Source organism: Macaca mulatta, chromosome 11, assembly GCF_049350105.2.
Source record: "Macaca mulatta isolate MMU2019108-1 chromosome 11, T2T-MMU8v2.0, whole genome shotgun sequence".
Lineage (NCBI taxonomy): Eukaryota > Metazoa > Chordata > Mammalia > Primates > Cercopithecidae > Macaca > Macaca mulatta.
The window spans coordinates 8,509,919-8,522,201 of NC_133416.1; the positions used below are offsets into that span (position 1 = coordinate 8,509,919).

A 12,283-nucleotide genomic window follows, 5' to 3' on the forward strand; every position below is an offset into this window, starting at 1 on the left:
ATTTTACATTTTTGAACTTCATTTTGGACAAATATATGAGATACAAAAAGGTACTGTCATGTAGAAAAATTATGTAAAAAAACTAAAGCAAAACAGGTAAAACATAATTAAATAATTAATGTTTTATTATATCCACTTTTAATTTTATTTCCATAATCAAATGTGTCTAATGAGTAATTTTGTGTAAGTTGTTGAGACACAGCATTTGTCATTTCTTTTCTAATGGGATGAAGTACACCAAGAGAATTAGCCATGACTATTACTGATATTACAAATGGTGAAACAAAAATTAGCAAAACATGGTTTTAGCTCTATATAACTCAGATTCAAGTAAGAGAAACACATATGATAACAACAATGAACATAAAGTTAAAGTGTGGGGGTAAAAATAATGGATGAAGTAGTCCTATCTATTGAGAGAAAGGAATGAACAGTCAGAAAACTCTTTTCTCTGAGGAAAGGCTTAAATTGTGTCCTAAAAGATGAGAAAAACATTGCCAAAGGGACAAATGATAAAGGAGTTTAAGGCATAAGAAATAGCACATACAAATGAATATTTATATATAAAAACACATCAGCTCGAAATAACTACTAATAGTTCATCATGGCATACAAATTGTCAGGTGTTAGTGATGGGCCTGAAATGGGGAATTAAAGTAGCACCTCCAGCCTTCCAAAGAAACATTCACTAGAACCCAGTCAACAAAGGCACCCTGCTTTCTTCCATTTCTTGGGCATGCCAAATCTCTCCCTGCCTCATGGTATGTCATACATATTGTTCCTTCTGTGTTTACTGCCTCCCTACCAGTACCTTTCTCTAAGATAATTCTTACTCACGTATACTTTATTTCTCAGTTAATCATCCCTTCATTAGGAGAAATAACTCCAACCCTGAATGACCCCAGAAAATAAACACTCAAGATACCCTGTACTTATGAGGACTGTCGATTATGTTTTTATATTTATTGTTTATCTTACTTGCTAGTCTTAAGATACCAGGATAGGAACTGCCTTTTTTTAAAAAAGACATCTACCAGTCCCTCCCAGATGGTAGGCTCGATATTACCTTTTTGTTGTTGTTGATAATGTTGTTATCATCGCTGAGGTAAACAAGGACTACATGAAGAGGAGTTTTATATACCAAGGTAAAGAATTATAATTTTACACTGCAGGCAAGTAATGACATTAAATAGTTTGAAACATGAATATTAAAGTGCTTTGTCTTTTACATATTTCATCTTGCTAGCAACTTTGAGGATGATTGGTGGCCAGGGTAAAAATGGAAATAAGAGCAAGACTAAATGCAGTGAAAGTGAATATTATAGCAAAAACCTAGTAGAATAAGAGCCTACTTGAAAAGATATAGTAGAAAAATGGAAGAAATAGACTGGTGCAAAATTAAAAAGCTAGGTGAACAAGACATTTTTGCTTTCATTCAAAATGAAGAAACAGGAAGTGTGTTTACCATCCCACCTGAAACAACTAAAAGCCAAACCAAATATGTGTAGCAGTGATTTTCAAGACACTGAAAATGAGGCAACAAGAATAGTTGTTGCCTGGATCTCAAGGATTGTGATCCATGAGTGATGAGCAGCTAAGCTGAGTTTACTGCCTTTAGATAGTTTCCAGGCTACCATGGAGTAGGAAACCCAGAGAATGATCAGAGGAGTACCAGAGTTGGGGAGAAGCAGCTGAGAATCTGGGAGACTAAGGTGGCTAGGATTCACAGGAAATAGTCTCATAGAGGAGAAAGTTGCAGGGAGAGAGAGAGAGAGAGAGAGAGAGAGAGAGCGGGAGTAGGGAGGAGGCAAGGAGAGAGAGCTGAATATCTGTAGAGTCCCCTTTGAGTATTCAGCTGAGTATTGTTAAGTGCATGCATGTGAGCAAATTACCTGAGTTTGGGGAAAGAATAATGAAAGGATTAGAGTTACACACAGGGCCAGGAAAAGTGACCGTTCACATGGAAAACTCACAATTCATGGGGTATTTGGTAGAGTTCACAGATGAGTCTTACTACAGTGGTGGGAAATAATTAGCCCTAGCTACTTGCTGTTTGGATCCCACCTAACAAATTTTAAAGACAAGATCCAAAGAATCAAATTGTTTCCAAGAACATAACAGTGTTCTAGACTAAACCTTGAAATATCTAAAGCAATAAAAATAATTTAAAACTCAGCAAAGTTTAGTTTACGACGTCTGGAATTAAACAAAATATTACTTAGTGCTATGGTCTAAATGTTTGTGTCTCCTCAAAATTCATATGTTGAGATCCTAACCTCCAAGGTATTAGTAGATAGGGCCTTTGGGAGATAACTAGGTCATGAGGGCTCCGCCTTCATGAATGGGGTTACTGCCCTCATGAAAGAGATCCCTGAGAGACGACTGATCCCTTTTGCCATGTGAAGTACAGCTTAAAAATGGTAATCTATAACCCTGGAAGTGGACTCTCACCAGACACTGAATCTGACAGGATCTTGATCTTGGACTTCCCAGCCTCCAAAACAAAGAAATAAATTGCTGTTTACAAACCTCTGAGTCCATGTTGTGTAGTTTCTTTTTTGGGGAGTCGGGAGGAGTACTGATTATAATCTCAAAACATGCAATTAGAAATGCCATAATCCTAAATGTTAAAATCCCAAAGTTCAACATCCCTAAAGATCAACATCTCTGAAATCTAAAAATTCCTAACATCAAAAACTGCAGAAATTACAATTCAGAATGTTGAAATTCTGAAAGTTGAATTCTGGGGAAGACATCGGTACATTTTTGGTTGCATACAGGATAGTGCATTCTGTTAATTACAACATGTTAGACAGAACTATTCCTTTGGTATCGCCTTTATTTGGAAATTAAGTATAGTTTAAGGAGATGCAATTAAGTATGGGTGCCAAGTTGACAAGGGGTGCATTTATAGACATAATTTTAGGTGTCAACTTGATTGGATTAAGGACGATCTAGACACTTGATAAAGCATTATTTTCCATGGGTCTGTAAGAGTGCTTCCAGACACATCCAAAATAATGGATAAGATTAGTGTGTGAGTCTGAGTGGACTAGGTGGGGAAGATCTTCCCTCAGTGCTGGCCTGCGTCAGGGAACCAGAGAGAACAAATGCAGAAGGAAAATTGATCTCTCTCTGAGAGCTGGGACAGACTTTTCTTGTGCTACTTTGGACAGCAGAACTGCAGGCTCACTGGCCTTTCAACTACAGCAATTATATCTGGAGTGGCTCCAGAATGCTAAGACTTTTAGCCTCAGACTGAGAGTTGCACCATGGGCTTCCCTGGTGCTGAGGCCTTTGGACTTGGGCTGAGTCATGCTACAGTCATCCCATGGTCTTCAGCTTACAGACCGCCTATCATGGGACTTCTCAGCCACCAAAATTATGCAAGCCAATTCCCCTAATAAATTCACTCTCAATGTCTATATATATATCCTACTGGATCCGCCTCTCTGAAAGACCCTGACTAATACAGATTTGGTATTGGGTAAACTAAATTGATTCCTTCTTACTGTATTTTATGACACAGTGAAAGAGATCTGTGAAATTTTACTCTTGTAAAATGTGATTAACTGTGCAAGGCTAGTTAATGGCAAAAGATAAAGTTTAAAAGCTAATTGTTATTGGTGCTGTAAAAGCAGAAAATAGGTTAATTTCAATAGCGGTGTTGGACAGTATATTCTTACAAATCTTATACTGCATGATTCTATTTATATAGAATTCTGGAAAGTGAAAATTAATCAGTTGTGACTAGAAGCAGTGGCTGCTTAGAGAGGGATGGGAAGGAGTTCAAGGGAAGAATCACAATAAGGGATAATCATGATGAAGTTTTTAGAGTAATTGATATGTTCATTGTCTTGATTGTGTTGGTAATTTCACAGGTATACACATACATCAAAACTAAACAAATTGAACACTTTAAATATGGGCAACTTAGTGTATATTAACTATGCTCCAATAAAGCTGTTTTTAAAAATCTTTGTGAGCTATCACTGGTGGAGGACAAAAGAAAGAGAGAAGTCCACCAGCAGCTCAATCTTTAAGGTTTACAACAATAATGGTACAGGTCAAACCCTCCAAAAAGGGCCAGGCTTGGGGGTAGCTGAAGATACCAAAATGTTGAGTGGACCTGGAAGTTAGCAGATGATTTACTCAGAAATCTGTGACATTTTTGTGTGGGCATATTTATGCAGAATTAGAAAAAGAAGAGGAATAAATAAAGGGAGTGGTATCAGATTTTGAAACTTGTTCTGAATTTTGGAATAGATTTGAGGCTTGTTAGTAATCTCATTGTGTCCCTTTTTGGCATAAAGTAATTTTGTCAGTCAGATAGGTTTTTAACAGTGAAATAAGTTTCTGTATTGCTGCATTGAAAAGCTCTACATATAAATTGCAGGTGTATGGTATTATTATGTAAATTCTAGAACAAGCCTATGCCTTTTTCTTACTCAGTTTTCTACCACCCAACAAGACAGAATCTGTGCTCTCTTCTTAATTTGTCCAATATATAGCCTCTTTAGAATGCTGAGCAAACTCAAGTTCAACTTCTTCTTTTTCTTAGGTTCAATCACTGAATAGTGTTATTTTCTTTTTTTCTTATATACTATCAACTCTAGAGACTTTACCCGCTCCCCCCCCAAAAAAAAGCTGTTAGAACTAATAAATGAACTCAGTAAATTTGCAGGATACAAAAAATATTTTTTAAGGCTGCATTTCTTTATGTATTTTATTTTTATTATTATTATTTGAGACGGAGTCTCGCTCTGTCGCCCAGGCTGGAGTGCAGTGGCATGATCTTGGCTCACTGCAACCTCTGCTTCCCGGGTTCAAGTGATTCTCCTGCCTCAGCCTCTGAGTAGCTGGGACTACAGGCATGTGCCACCACACCCACCTAACTTTTGTATTTTTAGTAGAGAGGAGGTTTCACCATGCTGGCCAGGCTGGTCTCAAACTCCTGACCTCAAGTGATCCACTTGCCTCGGCCTCCCAAAGTGCTGGGATTATAGGCCTGAGCCACTGTGCCCAGCCTAATCACTGAATAAAATTAATTGTCCAGCCATCTGTTGCAGTTCAGGTAGAATGGCCATCTAGACTTAATTACCCTCTCTGCTAGAGTGTTAGAACTATGGTTTCAATTTCTTCAGCTATCCTTTTCAGCCATTTTTGAAAGTTCTTAATTGCTCATATCAGATTTTTTCCCCATCAAAACCCCATAGCACAGTGTCTTCTGACTCCTCTTACTTTTTTTTTTTTTTTTTTTTTTGAGACGGAGTCTCACTCTGTTGCCCAGGCTGGAGTGCAGTGGCCGGATCTCAGCTCACTGCAAGCTCCGCCTCCCGGGTTCACGTCATTCTCCTGCCTCAGCCTCCCGAGTAGCTGGGACTACAGGCGCCCGCCACCATGCCCGGCTATTTTTTGTATTTTTGGTAGAGACAGGGTTTCACCATGTTAGTCAGGATGGTCTCGATCTCCTGACCTCGTGATCTGCCCGCCTCAGCCTCCCAAAGTGCTGGGATTACAGGCGTGAGCCACCGCGCCCAGCCCTGACTCCTCTTACTCTTTAATTAACTGAATTTTGTTCTTTATCTCAGATTATTTCCCCCTTACTATTCCTGTATGTTGAATACAAATTTAAGCTATGCATTTGGAAACTCAGTCTAAATGAGTCTTGCTTTCCAAAAAATATTTATGGAAATAGAACATAGGGTAATAAGGAAGACCCTGAAGTTTGGCAAGCAGAATAGTGATATGATCAAATTTCTGTTTTCAACAATGACTCTGACTACAGTATAAAAGAGAGCTTGCAAAAGGGCAAAAGTAGATGTAAGAATGCCTTATAGAAGGGTCATATAGTGTGGTAGAAATGATGGGATGTAGAGGTGGGCTCACCAGTGTTTAATTACTACTGGAGTAAATGACTGCCAAATAAAGTATATACATGTACTAAATAAAGTATATACCAAATAAAGTATATACATGTACCAATAACAATATTCCATTTCCCAAGGATTATCATTGATTCAATTATGTCCGCTTGAAATCCAAAAGTAGAAGAAACAGAAAATAAATGGATATGTGTGTCAACCTAAATAACAAACAGAGGCTTTCTAGAAGAAAAGGATATTTATTCAGGAATATGGCATTGCAATGAGAAAACACATGCCATCGTAAACTATGTGCATGTTCAGAGAAGAAAGACAAAGTTTTTTAAAGAAAAAATGAAGAGGATTACCTGATATTTTGATATAATTATTCTTGGCTACAAAGATCAATAACAGGGGTGATACCAATTCAAGGTTAGACAGGAAATTGCTGGACAGATGTCCTTGCAGAAGCATTTTTGTGTGTGTATGGATGCGATGGCCTTGTATTTTTTGCAGTTTTTTGTGATAATTTTTGTTATCAGGCATTTGTGTATGAGAACCCTCTCGTCACAGCCTTCCCCAGCTCTATTTGTCAGAGTTTGTTCTGTTTTGGTTTGGTTTTTGCTTTTTTTTTAAAAAAAAAAAAAAAAAAAGAAAAAGAAAAAAAAAGAAACAAAACACTAGTGACTCCATCTTGATTCTGAGAACTTTCTCATTTTCCCCTTTTGATCAAGATCTTTCTCCAAAATCATAATTGATCAATCAACTTGTAGTTAGGTTTTGACATCCCTCAGTGCTGGGATGAACCTGTTCTAGGTTGCTGGTCTAATCTCACACTGGAAGGAGTAAAAGGAGGCTAACAGTCAGTGTCAAAACCCTTTTAGTAACATTTGAGCAAGAAGGGAGTTTTGAAGGAAGTGACTGTCAGGCTGTCTACCTGGATGGTGCCCATTATAAAGTTTAATTTTGTCTATTCCATAGCTTTTTGTTAACATCCCAAAGTGTTAGGCCAGTATTATTTTGCCAGGAATTGTACTTCTGAAAAAAAATTAACAAGTGACAGATAAGAAGTTTTAAAAGGGAAAGTACAAAGTGAAATTCACACTAATATGACAATCCGAGTTTGCATGATGGTTTTGAGCCGTGAACTCAAGCAAAAAACAACGAATTGAATAAATCAAGTAACCATTATCTTCTCAAGTAAAAAAGTGGGCATTAAGAGGGATAGGAGTCTCATTATGACATAAAGTCTTATTGTGAAACCTTCAGAAAAGCTCTCTACAGCATGGAAACATCAACTTCTCATCATGGTTTATAGATGGAATTATGGAATTGGGTGGTTTGGTAACTTTCTTGTGACCAAAGGATCAAGCATGAGACTTACTCCTTAAAATTCATCTAGTTTCAGCTTATAGGAGTTCAGGAACAGAGCAATTCTTGTTTTTAATAATACCATGGAAGAAAGCTGGACTGGGCTGGAAATGGTGGCTCACACCTGTGATCCTAGCACTTTGGGAGGCAGAAGCGGGGATCACTTGAGGTCAGGAGTTCAAGACCAGTCTGACCAACATGGTGGAACTCTGCCTCTACTGAAAACACAAAATTAGCTGGGTGGTGGCACACGCCTGTAATCCCAGCTATTTGGGATGCAGAGGCAGGAGAATGACTTTCCTTTTTTTACCTCAAATTTTTATTTTTAGTTCTGGGGTATATGTGCAGGATGTGCAGGTTTGTTACATAGGTAGACATGTGCCATAGTGGTTTGTGCACCTAACAACTCATCACCTAGATATTAAGCCCAGCATGCATTAGCTCTTTTCCCTAATACTCTTCCTGCCCCCACCCCACCACCTGACAGGCCCCAGTGTATGTTACTCCCTTCACTGTGTCCATGTGATCTCGTTGTTCAGCTCCCACTTATAAGTGAGAACATGTGATGTTTGGTTTTCTGTTCTTGCATTAGTTTGCTGAAGATAATGGCTTCCAGCTTCATCCATGTCCCTGCAAAGGACATGACCTCATTCCTTTTTATGGCCACATAGTATTCCATGGTGTATATGTACTACATTTTCTTTATCCAGTCTATCGTTAATGGGCATTTGGGTTGAGTCCATTGTTCTTATTATTGTGAATAGTGCTGCAATGAACATACATGTGCATGTATCTTTGTAATAGAATAATTTATATTCCTTTGGGTATATACTCAATAATGGGATTGCTGGGTCAAATGGTATTTCTGGTTCTAGATCTTTGAGGAATCATCACACCATCTTCCACAATGGTTGAACTAATTTACATTCCCACCAACAGTGTAAAAGTGTTCCTTTTACTCCACAACCTCACCAGCATCTGTTGTTTCTTGACTTTCTAATAATGGCCATTCTGACTGGCATGAGACAGTATCTCATTGTGGTTTTGATTTGCATTTGTCTAATGATCAGTGATGTTGAGCTTTTTTTCATATGTTTGTTGGCTGCATAAATGTCTTCTTTTGAGAAGGGTCTATTAATATCCTTTGCCCACTTTTTAATGGAGTTTTTTTTTTTTTTCTTGTAAATTTGTTTGAGTTCCTTGTAGATTCTGGATATTAGACCTTTGTCAGATGGCTAAATTGCAGATTTCCCCCACTCTGCAGGTTGCCTGTTCACTCTGATGATAATCTGTTTTGCTCTACAGAAGCTCTTTAGTTTAGTGAGATCCCATTTGTCAATTTTTGCTTTTGTTGCAGTTGCTTTTGACGATTTCATCATGAAATCTTTGCTTATGCCTATGTCCTTAACTATATTGCCTAGATTTTCTTCTATGGTTTTTATAGTTTTGGGTTTTACATTTAAGTCTTTAATCCATCTTAAGTTAATTTTTGTATAAGGTGTGAAGAAGGGGTCCGTTTCAATTTTCTGCAAATGGATAGCCAGTTTTCCCAGCACCATTTGTTAAATAGGGAATCCTTTCTCCATTGCTTGTTTTGGTCAGGTTTGTCAAACATTAGATGGTTGTAGATGTGTGATCTTATTTCTGAGTTCTCTATTCTGTTCCATTGGTCTATATGTCTGTTTTTGTACCAGTACCATGCTGTTTTGGTTATTGTAGCCTTATAGTATTGTTTGAAGTCCTGTATGGTGATGCCTCCAGCTTTGTTCTTTTTGCTTAGAATTATCTTGGCTATACGGGCTCTTTTTCAGTTCCATATGAAATTTAAAGTAGTTTTTTCTAATTCTGTGAAGAGTATCAGTGGTACTTTAATGGGAATAGCATTGAATTGATTAATTACTTTGGGCAGTATGGCCATTTTCACAATATTGATTCTTCCTATCCATAAGCATGGAATATTTTTCCATTTGTTTGTGTTCTCTCTGGTTTCCTTGAGCAGAGATTTGTAGTTCTCCTTGAAGAGGTCCTTCATTTCCCTTGTTACCTGTGTTCCTAGGTATTTTGTTATCTTTGTAGCAACTGTGAATGGGAGTTCACTCATAATTTGGCTTTCTGCTTGCCTGTTGTTGGTGTATAGGAATGCTTGTGACTTCTGCACAATGATTTTGTATCCTGAGATTTTGCTGAAGTTGTTTATCAGCTTAAAAAGCTTTCGGGTTGAGACAATGAGGTTTTCTAGATATACGATCATGTCATCTGCAAACAAAGAAATTTTGACTTCCTCCCTTCCTATCTGAATACTCTTTATTTCTTTCTCTTGCCTGATTGCCCTGGCCAGAACTTCCGAAACTACGTTGAACAGGAGTGGTGAGAGAGGGCATCCTTGTCTGCGATGGTTTTCAAGGGGAATGCTTCCAGCTTTTGCCCATTCAGTATGATATTGGCTGTGGGTTTGCCATAAGTGGCTCTTATTATTTGGAGGTATGTTCCTTCAATATCTAGTTTGTTGAGAATTTTTAACATGAAAGTATGTTGAATTTTATCAAAGGTTTATTCTGTGTCTATTGAGATAATCATGTGTTTTTTGTCTTTAGGTCTGTTTATGTGACAAATCACATTTATTGATTTATGTATGTTGAACCAGCCTTTCATCCTGGAAATGCAGCCTACTTGATTGTGGTGGATAAGCTTTTTGATGTGCTGCTGGATTCAGTTTGCAGTATTTTATTGAAAATTTTTGCATCTACCTTCGTCAGGGATATTGGCCTGAAGTTTTCCTTTTTGTTGTATCTCTGCCTGGTTTTGCTATCAGGATGATTCCGGCCTCATAGAATGACTTATGGAGGAATTCCTCGTTTCCAATTGTTTGGAATAGTTTCAGAAGGAATGGTATCAGCTCCTTTTTGTATTTCTGGTAGAATTCAGCTGTAAATCCATCTGGTCCTGGGCTTTTTTTTTTTTTTTTTTTTTTTGGTTGGTAGGCTGTTTGTTACTGCCTCAGTTTGGGAACTTGTTATTGGTCTATCCAGGGATTCAAATTCTTCCTGGTTCAGTCTCGGGAGGGTGTATATGTCCAGGAATATATCCATTTCTTCTAGATTTTCTAGTTTATTTGCATAGAGCTGTTTAAAGTATTCTCTGATGATGGTTGTATTTCTGTGGGGTGAGTGGCAATATCCCTTTTATCATTTTTTATTGTGTCTATTTGATTCTTCTCTCTTTTCTTCTTAGTCTAGCTAGCAGTCTATTTTATTAATTTTTTCAAAAAAATCAGCTTCTGGATTCATTGATTTTTTTGAAAGGTTTTTTTTTTTTTTTTTTTTTTGTTCTGCCTCCTTCAGCTCCTCTCTAATCTTGATTATTTCTTGTCTTCTGCTAGCTTTGAGGTTTGCTTGTGCTTGGTTTCTAGTTCTTTTAATTGTGATGCTAGGGTATCAATTTGAGATCTTTCTAGCTTTTTGATGTGAGCATTTAGTGCTATAAATTTCTCTTTTAACACTGCTTTAGTTGCATCCCAGAGATACTGGTACATTGTCTCTTTGTTTTCATTGGTTTTCTCTTAATTTCTGCATTAATTTCATTATTTACCCAGGAGTCATTCAGGAGCAGGTTGTTCAATTTCCATGTAGTTGTATAATTTTGAATGAGTTTCTTACTCTTGAGTTTTAATTTGATTGCACTCTGGTCTGAGAGACTGTTTGTTATGATTTCAGTTATTTTCCATTTGCTGAGGAGTGATTTACTTCCAATTATGTGTTTAATTTTAGAGTAAGTGACACCAAGAAGAATATGTATTCTGTTGTTTTGGCAAGGAAAGATCTATAGATGTCTATCAGGTCAACTTGGTCCAGAGCTGAATTCAAGTTCTGAATATCTTTGTTAATTTTCTGTCTCAAAGATCTGTCTAATATTGACAGTGTGGTGTTAAAGTCTTCCACCACTATTGTGTAGGAGTCTAAGTCTCTTTGTAGGTCACTAAGAACTTGCTTTATGAATCTGGGTGCTCCTGTATTGGGTGCATATACATTTAGGATAGTTAGATTTTCTTGTTGAGCTGAACCCTTTACCAATACATAATGCCCTTTTTTGTCTTTTTTGATCTCTGTTGGCTTAAAGTCTATTCTGTCAGAAACTAGGATTGCAACCCCTGCTTTTCTATGTTTTCCATTGCTTGGTAAATTTTCTTCCATCCTTTTATTTTGGGTCTATGTGTGTCCTTGCATTTGCAATGGGTCTCTTGAATACAGCACACTGATGGATTTTGACTCTATTTAGCTTTCTACTCTATGTCTTTTAATTGGGGCTTTTAGCCATTTTACATTTAAGGCTAATATTGTTATGCGTAAATTTGATTCTGACATCATGATGCTAGTTGGTTATTTTGCAGACTTGTTTACATGTTTGCTTCGTAGTGTCACTGATCTGTGTATTTCAGTGTGTTTTTGTAGTGGCTGGTAATGGTGTTTCTTTTCCATATTTAATGCTTCCTTCAGGAGTGCTTGCAAAGCAGGCCTGGTGGTGAAAAATTCCCTCAGCATTTGCTTGTCTGAAATATATTTTATTTTTCTTTAATTTATGAAGCTTAGTTTGGCAGGGTATTGAGTTCTAGGTTGAAAATTCTTTCTTTAAGAATGTTGAAAACTGGCCCCCAATCTCCTCTGGCTTGTAGGTTGTCTGTTGAGAGGTCTGCTGTTAGTCTGATGAGCTTCCCTTTATAGGTGACCTGGCCATTCTCTCTGGCTAGCATTAACATTTTTTCCTTCATTTCAATCTTGGAGAATCTGATGATTATGTGTCTTGGGGTTGATCTCATAGAGTATTTTACTGAGGTTCTCTGGATTTCCTGAATTTGATTGATAGCCTGGGTTGCTAGGTTAGGGAATTTCACCTGGATTATATCCTGAAGTGTGTTTTCCAACTTGGTTCCGTTATCCCCATCTCTTTCATGTACACCTATCATTTGTAGGTTCAGTCTTTTAACATAGTTCCATAGTTCTCAGAGGTTTTGCTCATTCCTTTTCCTTCTTTTTTCACTAATCTTGTCTGTC

General features: G+C 37.4%; 1 long non-coding RNA gene across 1 annotated transcript in view; it reads left to right on the forward strand.

Annotated features, from left to right (window-relative positions):
* Window positions 1-12,283, forward strand: part of LOC144332767 (uncharacterized) — a 42,285-nt gene that overhangs the window by 2,573 nt on the left and 27,429 nt on the right. The window lies entirely within an intron of this gene.